Below are 23209 nucleotides of genomic sequence, written 5' to 3' on the forward strand. Positions count from 1 at the left end.
GTAACTGCCTCTAGAAAAGGACCTATACTTAATTCAAAATAACCATGGAGTTCTCATTTTTCATGCCCTTTTCTTCCTGGCATTTATGGAAGGTGAGAGCAAAGCTTGTATATTGTCTTCCTCCCTCCTTTTATTCAATTAGAACTGTCTTCGAAGTATGTATTTTCTCATTGGAGGTTCACCCACTTTAACAACTATTGGATGGAGTGAAGACCCAGTCAGATTATGAAACAATGTCTTGGGGCGCACTTGAGGGCACACTTCTATGACTTGGGATGATTTTGTTCTTCCTTTCGCTTCTTACACCCATAAAGAGAAGACTTCACTAAAGTAATTATAAATAGTGAGTCTTTTGAAGGTCAAAGTTTTATTTCAGTGTTCTTAATTTTATATATTTTTAGGTTTGACTTTGCTCACACATATCAATATGTGTGTTTATTTATATATATCTATGCCAAGGCAGCAATATTTACGGAAAAGTGCTTTTTAGCAACTTGTAATAGATTTTATTTAGAGATGCAAGCGCTTAGGACAGAAGTTACAAACAGGTAGCCTATGGGCTGAAATAGTCCTACAGGACCTGCCTTCTTTTGTCCTGCTTCGTGCTTTAATATTGTTGTTTTTACTTCGCTTTTAGAAATCTGCAGATTTTACACAGAAATCCAGACTTCCATCTTCTGAAAAATCAGGAGACACTGGAAAAAATTGTGTGCAGTTCAAACACTGGTGATGCTGTGATTTTAAACTGCAAATGGCAACAATTTAAAGGCTTCCATCCCTTCATTTTGATGTTTCTCTTCCGTATCAAATGGTGTAAGGTACAAGCAGTAAAATGCTTACCCAGAATGCTCCCTGGCTTAATGGGGTATTACACGCCATCTTATTCCACCTGTAATTTTCCCCCCAATTTCTGTCTTATATCAATTTTTCCTTCATAAAGTTTTTCACATTTGGGTCTATTTTCTTCCTCTCCTTGTTATGACTTTTATCCAGGTTGTTTTCCTCACTTCTGGGCTCCTGAGTGAATGCATCACTGTCTTAGCCATCAGCCACCCTCCTGCTTTAACCTTTCCTCTGCCTGTCCCTTCCCGATCTTCGCTTCAGTTACAGATTTACATCCCCAAATCACGTTTCGGTATATTAGTCCCTGCCCTCAGACCTGCGGTGACAACCCAGAATCTGTGTCCAACTACTTAACCTAGAGGCAGAACCCAAGGCTCTTTGTTCCCCCAGTTTGTGTTAATCCATACACACATGACTAGCCACCACAACTTTTCCCTGGCACCAAAGCAGGCTTCTTCCAGCCCTGATGCCTCTGCGCCCAGCGCTGTCCCCTCCTCTCCACTTGTGCAAATAGACCACCAGCTTCTGTAAGACCTCCTTTCTCACCTATCTTGCTCCATACTTGTACATTACGGCTCCTTTTGTTTCATGCATATTTCAGAATTATATTTTGTCTCTCTGATGGTCTTAAAATAGAGTTTGTCCATGTACGATGTGTGCACATCTTATTTCAGAATCACCAGTTTTGCTTTTAAGCATGTATTCCTAGGCTTAACCTATATACTCCTGAATTCTTTACGTTGGGGCCCAGGAATCTGATAAATCGAAAATCTGAAAAGTCTGGAATTTAAAGGCCTGTTGACTAAGAGGGGTACAAGAGTGCTTGATCGTTTGATAGAAAATAAAGTAAGATTCAATTAATTTTACAATGAGTGCCTTGTCAGGTCTGTCAGTATATTTCCCAAATACCTTTTACCCTAATTGGTGACAACAGCTCTGGGTGTGGCTTTAAGTGGGTCTTTGACACCGTTTCTGAGGCCTGCAGTCACGGGATCCACCCCTATCCCAGGAAAAGGGGAAAAGCAAGACAGATAAACTCCTGCAAGTGTAGGGCCATGTTTGTTTTGCTGTTTGCTTTTTTAAAAATTGTTTCCATTTCCTAAATTGTTTCCAGTAATTGTACAATTGCTAAATGTTGAATCAGGGGCACCTGGGTGGCTCAGTTAGTTAAGAGTCCGACATCAGCTCAGGTCATGATCTCCTGTTCATGGGTTTGAGCCCTGCCTTCGGGCTCTGTGCTGACAGCTCAGAGCCTGGAGCCCGCCTGAGATTCTGTGTGTCCCTCTCTCTCTCTGCCCCTCCCCTGCTCACACTCTGTCTGTCTCTTTCTCAAAAATAAATAAAACATTTTTAAAATATAAAAATAAATATCGAATCGCATTGAATTAATTGAATTAATTTTTGAAGTGGAGAAGTCAGAAAGAGTATCAGTTCTCAGGTTGGCATTGATGGCGATAACGCCTGTTGGTCACATGCTCACTCTGAGGTCAGACACTCATTCAGTGCTTTCTGTGGATTATCCCAGCGCAGGAGTTAGTCTGGGATAATCCCAGTGCAGGCTAGCTCCAACCCTACTAAGGCATTGTTATGATTCCCTATGTTGCAATAACAGGGAGCATTCAGCCGGAGTTGCAGGGAAAGGCAAGAGACACTGTGATGTGAGAAGCAATCATTTTTGTCATTCGTGGGAAAAAAAATGTTTGAATAACTTTAAAGCATTGATTTCATGATTTTGGAAAGTGAGGGATTGATCAACTTAACTTAATGAATCAATAACCATTAGAGAAGTCACTGTGACAAAGTTGTTTAAGGCAAAAAACGGAATTTGGAACTGGGTTCAAGATTCAGTTTGCCGCTTAACTGCTCTGCAAGTTTGAGCAAGATCCAGAGTCGCTCTGAACTTCAGTCCTTCCATCTGTAAAATGGGGACAATGCTGTCACATAGCAAACTGTTATGGGCACTAAATGAAGGAATTTATAAAATATTATAAAAGCAGACAGTGCTGTTACTATTACAGATTGTTCAAAGTGTGAATCAAGATCTCAAAAAATATAGTTACATTATTGTGAATCATGCTTTAAGAAGGGGGAAAACCCACAGTAATAATGAAATCTTATCCACATAATCTCACAAAGCAGGTGTCATGGTCCCTTGCTAGGTAAGGAACCTGAGGCTCAGGGATGTTAAGTAACATGCCACAGTCACACAGCTAGTAAGTAGTTGAGCTGAGATTTAAAGAGCACCCCTGCCTGACTTCAAATACTCTGATCTTCCTTCTGCACCAATGTGTCTTAAAAAAGAAAAAAAAAAAAGCTAACACATATACTTTTTCTTCACATTAAAAAAAAATAGAGACATTTATGTTTGAAAACTAACTCATCCTGATAATTCCCAATTAAGATGTTGTCATCTAGCATCTGGCTCAATTTCGTTTTATGAAATATAGTAAACATAATTTGAGTATAGCTTAAATGAAGTGTCCAAATGAGATAGAACAGGTCACCTGGGAAATTAGATTTTATAGATTACAAGAATTCAATGCCTAAATCGTACTTAATGGACGCCGTTTTTTAAAAAAAAATTCTTCAGGAGACAATAGACTGTTCTATCAATTTTACCATTACTTCTCTGTGAGACGTCTATAGCCTGGAGGAACTAAAGCAAAAATAAATAATGTAAACTTCACTGTAAGTAGTAGTGACAAACACCTGGGTCTTCATGGATTTGGGGTGTACAAGAAAAGCAAAGGGGGATCTTTGACCCAGGTTCGGTTTTTTACTTCCATATTGCTTAAAACATTCTATTTAAAAATATTTAACCATGGGGGAAGGTAAAGGGGAAAAAGAGTTACAAACACAGAGGGAAGGAGGCAAACCATAAGAGACGCTTAAATGCAGAGAACAAACCGGGGGTGGATGAGGGGGTAGGAGGGAGGGGAAAATGGGTGATGGGCAGTGAGGAGGGCACTTGTTGGGATGACCCCTGGGTGTTGTATGGAAGCGATGAGCCACGGGAATCTACCCCCAAAACCAAGAGCACCCTGTTCGCACTGCATGTGAGCCAATTTGACAATAAATTATATTAAAAAAACAAAAATGTAATACCTTACGTAATGAAAACATTTTAATAAAGCGAAGTTAGAGAATTTTCTTGTCCTGTGGCTTTTCAAAGGAAATAATTTCGAGAATATTTCATTTCTGTTACCAGCTTTTATCCTGAAATGGGGTCTCTGGTAGAGATGAGCTCCACCTATTAATTATGGTTATTGGGTCATTGGGCAGAAGAAATGATCTTCTTTTAAAAAGCCAGCCCTTTTTCAATGAGGATGGGTTTAAGCCTAAGAGTGGACGCTGGGGGGCGGGGGATGTGAAGGTAAAGATATTGATTTAAACACTGTAGGAAAACATCAGAGCACTAACATGCCTTGACAAGTAACTTAAATACCATCCCTTTGAAACACGGTGCGAGGTGGTGGTGAAATCGTCACACTCTCTGGGATCAAAGCCCAGCTCTTTCACTTCCTAATTTTGTGATGTGATGCCACTTTCCTTGAACTCATTGAAAGGCTATTTTTTTCATCAAAATTAGGAATAGTTACTGCGTCACGGGGTTGTTAGGATGATTCAGCATTTCATCTGTACACATTGTCAGTGTGGTTGGTGTCCTTATTGTTGTTCTGGTGTTGCAGAGCCTTCTTGACATAAACATTGAATTCTCCCATGACCTTATAAAATAATTTTGTGGAACGGCAACTACTTAAGAGTCTCTTTGCAATTGAATAGACTGGTGTGAAAGGCACATACCTATTTATGTTAAGTCAGTTTCCTTTAAATGTTAAGTCAGTTTCCTTCAAGAGGCATTAAAGGTATTCATCAAACAAAAAGATTATAAAACCAAACCTTCTAGTAAATAATCACGAGTTTATACATTTTTTCAGAAGTGCACAAATTTGTACTCACCTTAGGAGAACATATTGATTTGTGTGTGTATTTCAAGCAATCATCTTACCCGCGCTAGGCCCCTGGCTGACAGCATTCTCCCCTGGGAAGGTGGCTTCTCTAATTGCAGTGAATGGTGATTCTATTTGTAGACATTACTTCCTACAGCATGCATTTCTTTCTGTGACTATTATTTTAAAAATACTTCAAATTATTTAGTCTTATTGGCTATAAAGGAGAACATTCTACAGTATAAGAACCTCACACACAATATGTATCTGGGTTGAAAATGTATACTCTCTTAGCAACAAAATAATCAGTGTTTACTGCAACATAGGGAATACAAAAAAATATTTCAATACTAAAGATGCTCAAACACCACTTAGGCCACAAAAAATAAATAAATAAATAAATAAATAAATAAATAAATAAATAAATAAAAAAAGAAAGAAAGAAAGAAAAAGAAAACCAAAAGTACAAACATTATTTGAGCTGCTGGGACATTTTTCCTTCTTCTTCCACACTATATTTTGCTAATAAACAAAAGCACAATTTTTCACATTGATAGAAAATCGACATCAGGAGGACTTACCTTCCTTTAACCAAGAAATGTTATTTTTATCATTTTCAAAATGCTCAGCTGTTCTTACTTTTATCTTTTCCAGCTCAGTTTCTGACATCTAAGTGGAAACAGAATTTGTGATATAAAAAATTCATTAAGAACCCGAATTTATAACATTGCGCTTTATATTTAGAGACTACTGCCATATTATAGGAAAATTTTATCTCTGTAATTTTTCAGTTTGCTGTCTAATGTTAAGTCTTACATTTTACCCATTTGTAGCATCTTAAAACACTGACCATGAGAATGAAACTTTATACGATGTTTCATTTTCCAGCAGTAACGATGGCTATAAGACCTAATAATTTCTGCATACGAAAGAATAACAGATTAACAACTAGTCACAGATTTATAAACAAAACAAACCAAACATTCGGTTGCTGTTTAATGTCTTTTCTACAGTCTCTAAAAATGCATGCTGCAAAGTGATATACAAAGATATAACCAATAATAACACACAAACGGACCTTTTCAGCAATTTATTGGATCCAAGTAAATTGAACCTTACCACCTAAACCAGGCCAAGTAGAGCTCCCTGCAGGTGCTGAGACCTATTAGGCACCTTGAGTGCATTCCACTTGACTTTCCTGGCTTGCTTGCCATGAGCCCGGTTGCTCCACTTGAATCAGCCCCTTAGTGTAACTTACCTGTGTGTTACCAGAGGAGGAGGCCCAAGGCGCGGGATAGGAGAGCAGTTTGGTGATGCTCTGGGCAACCTTCCTTGTTGTCTGTCCATGTCCAGCCTTCCTCCACCCTGCCAGAAGTGAGCGAAGAGGCAAATACGCTCTCTCCCTGGGTGGTGCTAGATTTGTATTGCTGCCAGAAGCATCTAACTTGCGGCTGAGAGAGTTTTTCTTTTTTTTTTTTAAGGTAATATAAAGCCTGTGGTTCACAACAATAAAAACCTTCTCCAGGCTAGCGCTTATTTAGAATGACCCTCTGCAAAACAGGGTAAAAATAATGAACTCTTTGCAAACTGACTCTTGTTCCAGTCCCTTTCCTTCCACACCCGGCATTCATCACCTAGGGTTAATTTTCAAGGATGCAGAAAAAAGAGACTGAAAAAATAGATAGAGGCTATTTGGGTTAAAAAGAAAAGGAAGGGAAATCTCTATAAAGTTTTATTCTCTAAAAGTTCATCCTGCAGCTGACATTTTGAAAAGCAAGTTTTTCTAACATTTTTTAGGCAACCAGAAAACATTTCCAGTTTTTTTTTTTTTTTGAGAGTCTGCACATATTCCAAAAAGGACTTGGAATAACATTTAAAAGAGGATTTGTCATTAGATTCTTAGTCAAAGATAATACAGCTTTCAAGTGAATGTTAACAACAAAAAGCATAAGCCTTAGTACACACGATGATAAATAGTCCAATATTCCTAAATGTTTTTTTTTTCTTCATCATGGAAAATAGTCTTTATTTTTGGCCCCAAGTGGTTTCTTGCCCTCAGTGTCCCTGGACGACTTTATGTTATCTGATCACCTTGTAACCCATTTCATCTCCTTTACCAGCTTCGTTTCTTGTACTTTGCTTCCGGTTTCATCATCTTTAAAAACTACCTTGATAATCAAATTTTCATACTCAGATAACTTTCACTTCCTCTCCTTATCAATAAGATACATTTCAAATTCTTTAGTCAGCTAAGGAAGACCTTGAATGGTCAGATTCTCCAACATCCTGTTCAAACTGTGGCTTAACGTCTTAAGATTTCTCCAGGTGCCTAACCTTTTACTCCTACCTAATTCTCATGCTGCTGTTCCTTGAACTTGCCTGCTACTGTTATTAACATTCCAGAATGTTACCTCAAAATACCATCTCCACCGCCACCTTGAAGCCTTTTTGATCCCTCTCATATGGAAATGATTGCTCCCTTCTCTATCCCACTTGGAACTCCGGGTGTAATCATCTCCATATTCTTCTCATGTTAACCTGTCTTATCTTCCTCATAAGACTGTAAACCCGCTGAGGACTCAGCCTGGATCTCAGCATTTTCTGCATCTTGCTCATTGTGTGGCATGATCATCTATAGATTAATAATGACTGGACAGGGTCACCTGGGTGGCTGAGTCGGTTAAGTGTCCGACTCTTGACTTCAGCTTAGGTCATGATCTCACAGTTTGGATTCAAGCCCCCACATCGGGCTCTGTGCTGACAGTGCAGAGCCTACTTGGAATTCTCCCTCTCTCTCTCTCTCTCTGCCCCTCCCTAGCTCACACGCTTACTTGAGCTCTCTCTCACAAAATAAATAAACTTAAAAAAGTAATGACTAGACAGATAAAACCAGCATATAAAACTGATGGTGTTTTCCTTTGTCCCAAAGTCCTAGGATACACCTGATTACAAAGTTCCTTTAAGTTGTCTCTTTTCTATAGTTATGACATTTTTTTTTAGTCCAACAAAGTTGTATTTATTGACCTGTGGCAATGAAGGGGAAGCCAAACCATTGGAAAAGTGGACTTCTCAGTGAAGGAAAGCTAAAGAGGACTTATTAAAGTGTTTGGGAAAGTGTTACATTGGGGAAGGGATCAAGAAAGAAGAGTTTTGCTCTTAAATGGATATGTTCTGTTATAGCATTTTATGTCCCTTATACATTCGGTGACCTAATCCGATTTCCTTAATTGTTTAGGCATTGTCCTTTGGAAAAGCATGTTATTTAAAATATTATGTATCAGTGGGGCCAGGAAGAATTTTGGTAAACAACAGTCGTGGCAATCTTAAAACAGTGAACAGACACAACATGGGAGATAAGAAAAGATAAGGCACAAACATGTAGCAGAAAAGAGGCAGTTAAGTAACGAGGAGCAAATGAAATGAGCCAGGAACACAGTTGAATGTATTATTACTCCTAGTGGATTTTCAATTGTACTGTAATATTAGACCACATGGTTATTAATGTTATTCCTCAACAAAAACAATTAAAAAATTTTTACATTTATTTCTTTTTGAGACACAGAGAGAGACAGAGCACAAGTGGGGGAGGGGAAGAGAGAGAATGAGACACAGAATCCAAAGCAGTATCCAGGCTCCGAGCTGTCAGCACAGAGCCCGAAGCAGGGCTCGAACCCATGAACCGTGAGATCATGACCTGAGCAGAAGTCAGACACTTAACCAACTGAGCCACCCAGGCGCCCCAACAAAAACATTTTTTTTTGAAGATTCACATTGGATTTGGGATGTTTATAGGGTTACAAGTCATGTATCCTCTTTTTCCATGTAGTTTTTAAGACAAGGAAGTCATTTTTACTTGTGAGCCTGTGGCCTGTGATGTTTCCAGGTTGAGATCCCGTGATCGTTTTTATATATTTAATTTCATCTAAACTCTTTTTTAGTTATCTGGCCCAAGAGCAATCCATAACTCAAACTCCTGTCAACATTTCTTACTTTTGTGATTATAGATTACTTTTGCATCTGGTGTATTCTTTCATTATTCTTGATATCTACATATTCTCCACTTGTTTCAATCTTGCACTCACTGTGATACAATCATATGAGAACCAGTGTTAAGTAAATTGCAAACTTTAAAATCCCTCTGCAAGCATTGTTTGTGAGGAGGGAATTTTTAAGACAAAATCCATTTCGTTTCTTTTTAATCTTTTTTTTTAAAGTTTATTTATTTATTTTGAGAGAGAGAGAGTGCACAAGCAGGAGAGAAGTGGAGAGAGAGGGAGAGGGAGAGGGGGAGAGAGAGAATCTCAAGCAGACTCTATGCTGTCAGCATGGAGCCCCACACGGGGCTCAAAAATACGAACTGTGCATCATGACCTGAGCCAAAATCAAGAGTCGTACACTCAAGTGACTGAGCCACCCAGGTATCCCAAAATTCATTTCTAATTTGAAAGTATCCAATTTTGTCAGATATTATTTCAACCTGTTCTAACACTTGGAATATTTGTTATTTGGTTTTATCCATTTTCTCTACTTACTCTCTCACTGCCCTCTGATTTTCCCTTTGCCCTTTGAATTAGTTTTTTTTTGTTTTTGAAAGTGTGTGACATTACTTGAATTTTCTGTATGGAATTTTGATTTATTTTGAAGAGCACCGTTGTGGTTTTTTTTTTTTTTTTTTGGAAATTAGGCAGCTCATTTTGAATTTTATTCTTCTCTTTGTATTAGCAATCATTATGAGATCTGTAGATGTTAATTAGTATCACCTTCAACGTCCTTCATCTATTTCATCAGTAAATATGATAAGAATAGGTATCAAGTACTTTTTCCTGCATCAAATGTCTATCACTAGTGTCCTTGTGAGACATTGGATTAAGGGTAGTGCGTACTCTTACCAATCTTTAAACCATTCATACATTCACCTAGAGATGTACATGGGCCACAAAATAGTCTCTTGAGTTGGAATGAGCCTTGGGATTAATGAGATAAATTACAGTTGATAGTAGGAAGTAAAGAGAAATCAAGTCTGATGAATCTCAGCCATAACAAGGAAACAATAGATAATCCAAAATGAAGATAAAAAGTGACAAGCCAACCTCAGAAATCAGGCTGGTTTGACTAGAATTCAAAGAGAATAAACATATTTAAAAAAAGAAACCTCCGCCCAAATTATGTTCATTGTGCCCACTTAAAACAATGAGCTAAACAATTCAAACCCGTGGATGTGATCTCAAGTCTCAAGTTTTCTTGTTAAATTCTGTTTTAGTTTTCTTTTCTAAATAGAGATAGTTTGAATGTACTCTTTTTATAATTCTATTCCTTTTATTTTGACTCATGCATCAGTATTTCTAGTTCCTAGTCAAAATCTGATTAGAGGTAGAAACTTTAAGGACAAACGATCCAGCAGAAGGCAATCTTTGCCAAGAGAAAAACCCGTAAGATCATCTTATGTTTCATGCTCTTGTTTCTGTTAAAAATAAAATAAAATTGAAGGCATGAAGCTAGAACCTTCTTTAACAAAGAAAAATTATGTGCTATCATATTAGTCTTTTCTACACTCTTCAAAAACTATTACATTGTCATTTGCTGGTTTTTCCTAAACAATAAAATTATATGTGTAATGGGACACTATGATATTAATCAATGTGGAGACAAGTCACCAACTCAGATTATTGGATTTGAGGTGTATGATCTGTAGAGCAGAGGTTTTCCCAAAGGATTAGTGGGTTGGATCCAAATGGAAATGGAATAAGAAATTGTGCTACTCTTTGAAAATATTTTTTTTTTGCTAAAGAATTAAATCTCTATATTATTTAGCTGCTACTTAAAATGTTTTCAACGTTTTTTTGTTTTTGTTTTTTTTAATTTATTTATTTATTTTTGGGACAGAGAGAGACAGAGCATGAACGGGGGAGGGGCAGAGAGAGAGGGAGACACAGAATCGGAAACAGGCTCCAGGCTCTGAGCCATCAGCCCAGAGCCTGACGCGGGGCTCGAACTCACGGACCGCGAGATCATGACCTGGCTGAAGTCGGACGCTTAACCGACTGCGCCACCCAGGCGCCCCTAAAATGTTTTCAATAGCCATTCTAATGACTGATATATGCCATTAAATAGTTTGCATTTTTAACATTCTTTTTGGGTTTTTTGGGCCCCAATACAAAAATACACATGGCGTAAATAAACATTGGTCCAAAGTATCAGAGACAAAGGTAAATAAAACAAGAAGAAAATTCCATATTTGTAACATAGGCTTTTCCGAGGAAAGGTTACAGCTAACACCACAGGCATACCAATTCAAGGATTTATTAGATGTTAGATCTCATCAAAAGTTTAGATTCAAGAAATAACACTCAGGGATATAACATGCATTAAGTTTTATCCTTGTTTCATGCCAGATCATTAAAAAGAGCTATTTACCTTTACCAAATTATTTTTATGCCTTATAGAGTTCCTTTTACTGACTTAGATGTTGGCTGGCATTGAGAAAAGACTTAAACATGTCAATGACACTTACTAGTGGGTTTATTTTGAAGATTTTTGGTTCCTTGGAATTATAGTATGCATCCTTAATTCAGTCTATTTAGTGTAAATATTGTTCTACTCCATGTTGAATGTAGTAACTTTATAACTATGTAATTCTGCTTACACACTCCTTTATACTACGATTTCCTCTTTCTTTTTAACTTTATTTATTTATTTTGAAAGAGAGAGAGCAGGGGAGTATAGAAAGAGAGGAGGGAATCCCAAGCTGACAGTGTGGAGCCAGACACAGGGTTCGAACCTGTGTTCGAACTCTCAAAAACTATGAGATCATGACCTGAGCTGAAATCAAGAGTTGGATGCTTAACTGACTGAGCGACCCAGGTGCCCCAGTCCCCTATATTTTAGATATTCCTTCATTTTAGATAATACTAGAATTTACGTTACATTTGGTTATTATTTCTAATTGTTCCTATTTCTTTGCGGATAATACCTAACTCTCATTATCACCATCTTTTCTTTCAGTTTCCTGATTGTATCTATTATTACCAGTTTAAAGTCATTATCTGCCAACTCTAACATCTTTATCTTCTATTGGCTGTTTGCTTTCTTCGTTATGGGTTGCAGTTTCTTTATTCTTTACGTGTGTAATATTTTTTTAATTCTATCCTTGACATTTCAGATTATGATATGCTGTAGAGAATCCTAGACTATGTTGCATTCTTTTACAGAGGTGTTGAATGAACGTTGTTCTATCAAACAGGTAAATTGCAGACACATAATTTGTATCCTATCAGACTTGGTTAGGGTGGCTTGATTTCAGTTTTTTGTCTTAGTTTTACGATGTAGCTCACGCTAAGAGATCTGGCTGTTCTGGCCAAGGCATGTCTTTTCCTAGGTCTCAACTGAATATCCCAAGTGGTCCTGAGATACGTCCACTCTAGTTGAGGCAGAGTGTCTCCTGCTGTATTAGCCATGGTAGCTGCGTTAATTGCTCAGCTCCCCAGAAGCTACTTTTTGGATGATATTTAGTGTCTTATCCTATGCATGCACAGCACAGACTACTTGTGGTCAACTCTGCCCCTTCCCTACCTTGAGCCAGTGTCTCCCCACCAGAATCCTGCCTTGAAAATTCTAGCCACTTCAATAGCCCGAACTGCAGTCTCTCCCTCTTCAGCTGCACACATCTGCCAGTCGATATGGGTTCCACCTACTTGAGCTATTGTTAGGCCAAGTGCTGCCAAGACAAGAGGCGGAGCAGATGTAGAGTGTAGACTTTTGTGCATTCCTACTCTCAAGAATTACAGTACGGTTCTGCTTGTTGCCCAATGTTGAAAAATGGCTTCCTTATTTGTGGTGTCTGGTTTTATAACCACATATGAAGAAATGCGAGTCCTGTAGCATTTATTCCATGAAGTAGAAAGAACTCGAAAAATTTCTTTACCGCTGTCCTTCCAATCAAGAAGACAACAGAGATAGCTTTCTTTCCTGTCTCCTCGTGCAGGGCAGATGAACCAAGAACAAAGGTTATCTTATCTTTGAGATTCAAATTTCACTTTATTTTAAGTTCATAGAAGAATTAGTAGTTTTGCAAGCAAGTCCTTTTTTATGATAAGTACCAAAGAATTAAGATCACATTTAAGCCATAAATCACATATTAGGTAAGAATACAAAATTGCTTAAAAGGAGTGCTTGAGCTAATCACCCCACCAAATTAAATTTTGACAAGTGAGTAGGAAGGAAGTTTAAAGGGGATGTCTGACTATGGTTTAGATGCTGCATGTTCATTAGAAAGGAATTCGGTGCATTATTTTCTCAGATAATCCTAGAATGATTGGGACAATAGGATCTCCAGGTAATCTGGTGGACAAGAGAAGAAGAGGTCTTTGCCCACTTTCTTAGAAGCACCTTAGTGGTTTTCAAGACTTAGAAAAAAGTCTTGGCATCCAACATGACATCTAAGTATCGATAGCAGATGGAGAACTAGGTGGGAAAATCTTGAGTATTTTCCATCATGCGATGTATTCTGAGGACAACCTGGAGGGAATCCCAGATTCCCTCCAAGTGCGAAAGAAGTGCTGAGGGTCAGCAAATAGGAACAAGGCCTTTGGTCACAGTCAGCAGTGCCATTAGTGGATGCTGCATAGACAGTACAAGCTACAGGCAATGGACGGGTTACTACGTTTGGGAGAAGAAACAGTGAGAAAAGAGATGATCCCCAAAGGCAAACAGAAAATGCTAGCTAAGTGGAGAGCAGCAATGACAGAGGATTATCATGTACTAGATTTGCTACCCAGGGAGAAAGCAAGAGGGAATTGTACATAGCCTGAAGGCCTCTCTTTGAAGCTGGAAGAGACTGAACTAACTTGAATTTGTAAGTTAGTTTTTCATCATCATCAGAAATGGGGGTTCAAATGCCAAGTTCATATCAGTTATTGTGGGAAAGTAAAAACATATGTTTTGTTGAGATGAACACATTGCCTTGCGCCATGCTTCCATACCAGCTACTCTCCTGACAGGTATAAAATGAGTTCATCGATGTAGTCCGTACTTTAGGAGCCCTATTTAGAATCATTTTCTTCTTAGATAATGGCTGCCCTCATTCAGAGAGGTGAGTCCAGCGCCACCAGGTGACCTTGTCCCTTGGCCATATTGGATTATATCAGAAATAGGTGATTCAATCTGGTTAATCCAATATCCTCACTACCGAACTTGAATTTGAAGCCAACAATTAGGATTTAGCAGTTTATGTCAACGAGGGTTGTCTAAGTCCTCTAAGGAGGCCTCTTTGTGTTTTAGGAAAGTGGAGGAAAGCGTTCCATTTCCCTCACCCATAACATAGAGATAATAATAACGGTATCTACCATGGAGTTGTTGGGGGGTTAAATGTTAATGAATATAAAGCACTTGGAAAGGGGCCTGAGCCTAGGGTAAACATGGAATGAAGACTTAGCCATTATGTTTATTATGAGTGATTTGTTCTCAACTTTATTGAGATACAACTGAAGAACAACGCATGGCATATATTTAAAATATGTGGGTTGATCAGTTTTGACTATGTATTTACCCACGAAACTATCATGATAATCAAAATAACCATCTACATAACCCCGAAAATTTCCTCATTCTTTGTAATGCAACCCTCCCTCCACCCCTATCCCCAGACAAACACTGATCTTTTTGTCATTCCTATGGATGAGTTTGCATTTTCTAGAACTCAATATAAACAGAAGCAGAAGCATACAGTGTGTATTCTGTTTGCTAAATCCTTTTATTCAGCACAATGATCTTGAGATTTATCCATTTTATTGTATCAATAGAGCCCTTATTTTTATTGCATTCTATTGTATAGGCGTAGTACAGTGTGTTTATCCATTCACCTGTTGATGGATGGCTCAGTCTGTTGAACATCTGACTCCTGATTTCAGCTCAGATCGTGATCTCGCGGTTTGTGAGTTCTAGTCTCACATCAGGCTCTGCACTGAGAGCATGGAGTCTGCTGCAGATCCTCTGTCTCCCACCCTCTCTGCCCCTCCTCAGCTTGTGCAATCCCTTTCTGTCAAAAATAAATATCCACTAAAAAAAAAAAAAAAAGACAAACTAAGGCATAATAAAAATTAGGGAAATAAGAATAGTAAAATCAAAAATACCACCCTTGCTTACAAAGTGAATTTTATCCTGCAACATACAACTTTACCTTTCAAGCACTAGTTGACATCCAAACGGAGTTTACAACTGTCTCATCTTTATATTTGACTACTCTGAAATATTTGATCAACTAAAATCTGCTGGAAAACTTCTAAAGGGGAAAAAGACAGTAAATCAGATGCTACCCTCTTAACCTCTCAAAATGGTAGAGATAAAGAGGTATACTGTCTTCCTGTAAATGGGGACTATTACTTTTTAAAAAGATACTGAACTCTTAGTACCTTTGCAAACTCAGTTTATTTCATTTTAAAGATCAATTACAGAAATGGCAGCCTTGCTTTTTCAGTCAAAACCTAGATATTCTGAAATACTTGGATGATAGTGATTGCAGCACTATAGAACGTTGTTTACCGAGCTTGTATTAGAAATTACTTTAACATTACTTATTAATAAGAAGGTATTGATTTATTGATTCTTAGAGGACAGTACCCTTTGCTAAATTCTTAATAATTATTTAAAATGATTATGTAAACTAATAGATATTATTGATGGAGGTATGATGATGCTTAAAACCGAGTCCTGTAATCAATGCAACATGTCAGTAAAATTTACCCTAAATATTAACATCTGGAAATGTCTTTCTTTTGCAAGCAGTTGTTTTCCTCCTGTTTTTGTCCCTTAATTATCAAGTTCTTTGTCATCATTTTGGATTTGCCTCTCCTTCTGTAGTTCCAAGATCCTCTCTGCCAAGGGGGGGTCAGACAACTATAATTTCCTCCATACATACTTGGTCTTCTACCTACATCTGTGAGGAATACTTTTTCTTTTCTTTTTTTTTAACCCAAGAGGAAGAAAGAAAAAAAATCTTATCTGGATCAGTCTTTCCTCTAGACCACCTCTCATGGGTCAGTCTTAAAGCAGGACATTTAAATAAATTGAACTTCAAATACAATTTCAGTTTAACAGGACTTTTGGATCCAAAGAGAAATTCTAACATTTGATCAGCTATTCACAAATGATGTCTTTGTATCCTTTAAAGAACTATAAAGCAAATAAAAAATTGTAAGCTGTTTTATTTGATGTTATCTGAGATAAAATAATTCTTTGAAGAGCCATAGAGACTAATTGGAAAAGGATATCAGTATATCCATAAATTAGGAAATTAATAAACCTAAAACCACCCAGGACCTACATAGGTAATGCCACAGTGATCTAAGAATACATAATTGTTAACGTGCAAATTCTGAAGGGAAAAAAATGCATTTTCCGCAGAAGAGATAAGAACATTTTAGTGGGAAGAGATTTAAAAAAACAACAACAGTGGTTGAATGTGGGAAAGGAATGGGTGAAGGTGATAAAAGGGAAGAGTTCTCCTTCCACAAAGTAGATTGAAAATGTCATTTTCTTTCCTTTTTTGAGAAATAAAAAGTACCAGTTTCTTTTTCTTAGATTTTAAGTCTCCTCTAAGTCACAAAGGACCTGAGAAGAGGAAAAGAAAGGCTGTCTTTGTCTTGTAAATTTTGTTTGAAGTCAAGAAAAATGTTTAAGTTGGCTCCAAGATTTTGGGTTACTGTGAAAGTTTGAAGGAAGCAAAATCACTATGAATGTGTTCATTTCACTCTAACAAGTGACGGGATGGAGATTTACAGTAAGATTATGGATTTTTTAAAATTTTTTAACCTATATTTGAGAGAGAGAGAAAGAGAGGGCACAAATTGGGGAGGGGCAGAGAGAGAGGGAGACAGAATCAGGAGCAGGCTCCAGGCTCTGAGCTGTCAACACAAAACCTGACACGGGACTAGAACTCGTGACCTGTGAGATTATGACCTGAGCCAAAGTTGGACAGTTAATCGACTGAGCCACCCAGGCACCCTAGACTATGGAGTTTTAAAGTTTATATATTTATTGTGAGAGAGTGTGCAAGTGGGGGAGAGAGTGTGCAGAGGCAGGTGGGGGGGAGAGACAGAATCTCAAGCAGGCTCTGCACCCCCAGTGCAAAGCCCAATACACGGCTGAAACTCATGAACTGCGAGATCATGACATGAACTGAAGTCTATGTTTAACTGCCTGAGCCACCCAGGTGCCCCCAGATTATGGACCTTAAGGTAGTACCACTGACAGGAAAATTTTCAACACCACCAGCTTATTTCTCCTGATTGTCAATGACTCAGATGTGACTGCATGGTGTCACTAGGATAGTCTCTTACATGACTATGTTCTTCCTCGTTGTAGTCCTTCTCACGGTAGGAACATTACCGTTGTATGGTCAATGCCTTCAGGCTGGCACATGCAGTTCTGCATGATGTACCCTGCAGAGCTCCAGGGTGCATGAGGGGACTTTGTAATATGTCTACTCAGCTAGGCTGAACTGTGTTTTCCAGAATTCCTTGCCTTGTGTAGTTCCAGTTAGAATGGGCCACCGAAGATATTTTTGTGGGAGATTTGAAAGACGCAAGTAAAGCAGGGGCTATCTTGTTTTCCACACGGGAAGATTTGGGTGGCCCCTTGTGTATTTCCTGAACATTGCTCCTTACCTACTGGCTCACCTCCTTGGTGTAGACAGCACCCATTGTGCAACTTTCCTTCTTCCCCTACATCTTCCTGCAGCTTCGCCATCGCTGGGTGATTGTGTTTATCTCCATTATGAGGGGCCCTAGCTTCTTCTGTAGGACAGCCACATCATCAGGAGGAAGGGAGAATGGACATAGGTTCCAATCCATGTGGTTTCCAGCTTATCTTTGTCATCCTCTATTTCACATGCATTCTTCTCTTCATGTATACTTTCTCTGCCAGCCAGAAACTACGTCTGAAGCAAAAACAGAAGCTTTACAGAGATTAACCAGCTCCCCAATTTGTGGAAGGTCAAATCCTGGTATCAGGTTCCTTCGTATAAGAACCTCCTAGTAGTTCTGCCCTCTGACTGACCTCTGACTGAAAGCGTGCACCATGTACGTTGCATCATATAAATGACACCACCTCTTATAGTCACGTAGTGCACGGCCCGGGGGCCACATCAGGAGCACTGGAAGTCTGTAGTCCCATAGCGGAAATGCTACAAAGAGAAGAATCATTTGGGATGTTTCCTGTTTAATGCTACAGTAATAGGTGGGAAATTTGACTCCATGGCCAAATACATTTGGGAAACACCGAAATAACTCTGCATCTCTGCCTTGAGATCCTTCCACACTCACACAGCAAAGACACTGTAAAGCTAGGCATGCACTAATTTGTTCAGTCTAGCCTTCTTCAAACTTATTTGATAACAGAATCATTTTCTAGGTACCGTCTGCTAGCATAGCCCTGGAACTAGTGGTCTACAAACCACACTTTGAGAAACAATGGAATACATTCGGATAAGCCCAGTCATTTAACATTTGACGGTCATCATTTCTAAGTGCTATCTAAGTACAGAGTTAATGTGACTTAAAATCCTTTTTAGGCAGTCAAAATTAAATGCAAACAGGGGATGTGATAATAAGAATATAATGAAGAACAACACGTGCTTATGTGGAGTGTAATTCATTCCAGTACTTTCTAGGAGACATTGAACCACAAGAGAAAGACTTGTGGTAGAGAACATATTCTGAACGGGAAAGACACCATGTATTTCACCATGGCAATGAAGAGAGGTAACAGAAAAAATGTTTCGTCCCCTCTCTCCATTCTTTTCCCTCTTAATGTTGAGTTAGAGGGTGAATATGGGAACGACGGAAAAGACAATGAGATCAGGAAGAAAAGGCCTTAGCTATTGAAAGCTGGAACCAGGTTAGCTTTAGTGAAATGGAGGAAGATCAGGCTCAGAGCCGTCCCCACACATCTCTTTTGTATCTTAACTCAGGCGTTTACATGTAGATGAGCTATTTCAGGGGCACACTAGATGCTTTAGGCCCAGCCCAGACATAATTGCAAAATACAGTAGACAAGGCTAACTTTTGATGTACTTATTTTCTCTTGATGAAGCAAACAGTGATTTTCAAGAGACTTCCTTTGGGTTGCCATGATGACTGAGAAACATCACTGGCGTATAAAGGAGAGGTACATAGGTTACTAAACATCGCATTACACAAGAAGGATCCTCACAATAAAGAAATGACCTACCCAAAATGAGTTGCCTCACCGTTGAGAAACACTGAAAGCACTTCATCTGGCTCCATATATTTCCTTTTCTGTTTCAGTCATCTTACCCATGAGGGCTGTATATCTCAACTAGGTGTGGATCTGATTAGCTGATAAAAGCTATTGCAGAAAGATGGAAAAAACTCAACTTTCAAGTGTTCATTTACATTTCAAAAGAGGAAATAATCAACTCCAGAGAGTCTCTAACTAATTGATGCTCTGAGAGGAAAAATATATTAAAATATTTTATTAGAATAGTAATGTAGTCCTCTTGTATGCAGAGAAACTTGGCAGCCTTTTCCTTTCCTTTGTAATTTGCTCATTTCAAACTCTGTGCTTTTCTGTCCTTCCACTCACAATACATCCTTTCCAAGGAATTAAATACGTGTGACTAATGTTGCATCTGTACAGCATCCACCTTTAACCTTTGCACATACACGTTTATAGAAGCAAAAGACCAGCCCTTAGAGAGAACCGGTAGGTACATTATAGTGTAAATCATGTCTCTGTCAATGTAAAGAAGTTTTATCTGAACTATTAACTTGAACTCTCTGTGAGAAATAAATGTTCCAACAAGATGGCAGCCTCCTATCTTTCCTTCTTGCCTATACAGGACCCAAACAAAAATGCTTGATTTCCTTTCCCGGTATATGGCATAATAATCCTTTTCTGCATTACTGTTTCCTACCTTGGGCTGAAACCCCAAAGGTAGAGGAGATGGAGTAGTTGATGAGTTATAGCACTAGCTGCTTTACATGTGTATATGGAAAATATACACTCTGCAATGTGCCATCAGTTCCATCCTAAAGACAGGAGCCTGAGGCTTGGAAGGCTTAAAAATCTAATACCCTCAATGCAGAAACAGCAGAAGTCAGAATTGACCTCAGGTCGGGTTAGCATCTAAGCTCATACTTTATTACCACGCTCTGCAGTGTACAGGTCTTTTTAGTTCGCTTTATAAGCTGCCCTGCAGGTTCTAGATGTGTGCATGTTCTAGATAGGTCTGAATATAGCCCGTTATTGAATGGGCTACTCTAAGGGAAGTATAAGTAATCCATACCATCAGAGAGGCGTTGCTCTAGTTGGAGAGATGCCAGGCATACAATGGCATATGCACATGGAAAGGTAGCCAACAAAACGTGGTATGATATTAATCAGTGCCGGTGGAGATGCGGCGTTCAATAACTTTGTAGGATTTTAGTAGGGAAGAGGTCAGAGTTGACATAATTAAGGAAAAAGTCAGGGCTGGTTTTCAGACTTGATATGTGACTAATAGGAGCCATAATTTATTTTTAAAAAGCGTGGCAGACATTTATTATGATCTGAACTAGGCCCTGAGAATACAATGGCAAAGTGGTTGAACAGGGACCTTGTCTGTCCTGTGACTGCTTCCTACCCAAGCCCCTGCCTTTCATGTGCCTATAGAATCACCTGGGCCCACCTGGGTGGGCATCCACCACCCCTATAGAATGCAATCTCTCATTCAGGATGTCTGGTGTTGGGACCCGGATTCTGCATTTCAAACAAGCTTGCAGGTAATGGCCAGGCTGCTGCTCCATAGACCATATTTTGAGTAGAAATACTCTAGAGGAAGGGGTGGATGAGTGAATGAGGAAACAAATGGTGAGCACATAACTTTAGCGCACACACACACACACACACACACAAAATTGAAAGGCATGTAGCCATCTTTACTAGCCTTCAGTTCCTATCTTCACAAACAGACCAGGCTACCACTGCCATCATGAGATAGCCTGGGTCGGTCTAAAATACTGGATAAATCCCAGGGCACCTGGATGGCTCAGTCAGTTAAGTGAACAACTTCGGCTCAGGTCATGATCTCACCGCTCATGGGTCCAAGCTCCATGTCAGGCTCTGTGCTGACAGCTCAGAGTCTGGAGCCTGCTTCGGATTCTGCATCTCCCTCTCTCTCTGTCCCTCCCCTGCTCATGCTCTGTCTCTCTCTCTCTCTCAAAAAATAAATAAACATTAAAAATATTTAATAAAATAAAATATGGATAAATCCTTTTGGATTACCTTCTTCTAGACTGATTTAGACACCTTCTGTCAAACTGTTTTCCCTTATATATTTACAATCTAGTTGATTGTGCAACTTTTTTTAGTACATTGCCTTTGCTAATAACATTCTCCAAGCCTAGAAAAATTGATTTGATTTCAGCCACACCCTGGTCTTCTTGGACTGTAGAGCATTTCTGAATTCTGTGAATTTCTAATCTCATTTCTAATGTGCTGTCTTCTTCCTCCTTCTGTCTCTTTTCCTCCCTCCCTCCCTCCCTTCCTTCCTCTCTTTTTGTTGTTTTTTCTGTCATTCTTTCTGTCCTTATATACCCACAGAGTGTAATGTTTACAAATTACTGGGGATTCTCTTTAAAAAATAATTTATTGTCACATTGGCTTATATACAACACCCAGTGCTCATCCCAAAAAGTCCTCCTCAGTGCCCATCACCCATTTTCCTTCTCCCCCACCCCTCTGTCCATCCTCAGTTTGTTCTTAATATATCTCTCACATGATGATTGTGATGTCTCAGCTGTGTCACTTATTAGTTGTCTGACTTTTTGGGTAAGTTATTCAATTACCCTGTGCTTTCCTCATCTATTAAATGGAGATTAATGATAGTATCCATGTCATAATGTCATGGTAGGATTAAATGATTACTAATTATGTTAAGTGCTTAGAACAATTGCTAGGTCATAGTAAATGCAATATAAATGTTTGTGGATATTCTTGGTGCCATGCAATCTTCTCTTCCCTTCTGTGGGACAGCAAACTTTCTTTTTGGCTTGAGAGTGCAGAAGTCCATGGCACTTATGCATGAAGTTCAGTGCAGTGGTCTTCTCTTATGTTCTGAGGAGTCACGTGGGAGGGATGAAGAGTTATCCCAGAGTCTTTATCCTTCCATGTCTTCTTCCTTCTTGTCTTATCAAACTTTGGACATTTTCCCCTGTTTAATATAATTAAATTACCTCTCCCTTATTCCCATTATTCAATTATCCCAGAAATGTCTATTTCATGGGCATGTAGTTTATTCCTTGATGGAAAGACAGTCATGGACAAAAGGCATTTGATAATCTTTTAAGGTCTCACTGAACATATTTGATGATGAGGAAAAGGAAGATGATTACTACTAGTGGTAGGGTTAACATTCATCAAGTATATGATAAAGGATTTCTGCTTTCAGCCATAATAGAACAAGAAGAACCATATTTACCACCACCACCACCCCAGTTGAAACAATAAAAAAACCATCTGGACAACCACAGTAATCAGACTCTGGACAACAAGCTGTTCAGGACAGTAATCTTTGACAGAAGGAAAACAAACAATATGAGCCCTGTGATTGCCTCGGTGTGCTTCCCAGGAGGATTTTACAGGTTTAATGCAGAGTAGAGGAACTGAAATAGAGGCTGACATGGCACAGAGTTGAAGAGACAGAATTCAGAGATCAGCGAAGCCAAGACAGAAAGAATTCACAAAGCAGAGTTGGGTTAGAGAGAGCTACACACAGAGCAAATGATTCTTCTCAATTGTTCAGCAAAATATGGCTCAGTGCCTACATGAGCAAACTACAGGAGTCTAGGCAAGGCTGTCAGAAAGAAACAGGCAGAACAATACCTGGAGCTTACACAAGACTAGGAAGAGTTTGTATTATCATCACCCAGAGTGAAAAGACCTAACATACTGGGCATCAAGTAAATCTTCAGCCAACCCACTTGTAGAAGCAAGGCACAAAAGGATCAAGTTACTTCTAAATAACTTAACTGTGTCCTAGAACAAAGATGAAAAATACTTAAAATAATAAAGAATCCTGCAGGACTCAAAGATGTAAAAGACAATGTCTGGGATCCAGTAAGAAATTACCGGGTACACCAAGAAGCAAACAAACAAACAAAACAACAACAAAAAACAAAGAAACAAACAAAAAACCCCACAATCTGTAATACACAGGAAAAGAATCAACATTATAAATAGACTCAGAAATGTCTTAGGTAATAGAATTAGTAGAGAAGAACTTCAAGACAGTGGCTAAGACTATACTCCTTACATTCTAAAAGGCAGAAGAAAGCATGCACATAAGGAGAGACATGAAAGATCTCACAAGCAAGACAAAACAAAACAAAACAAAAACAGCAACAACAACAACAACAGTTTGA

The sequence above is a fragment of the Panthera leo genome, chromosome A2, assembly GCF_018350215.1.
Source record: "Panthera leo isolate Ple1 chromosome A2, P.leo_Ple1_pat1.1, whole genome shotgun sequence".
Classification (NCBI taxonomy): Eukaryota; Metazoa; Chordata; class Mammalia; order Carnivora; family Felidae; genus Panthera; species Panthera leo.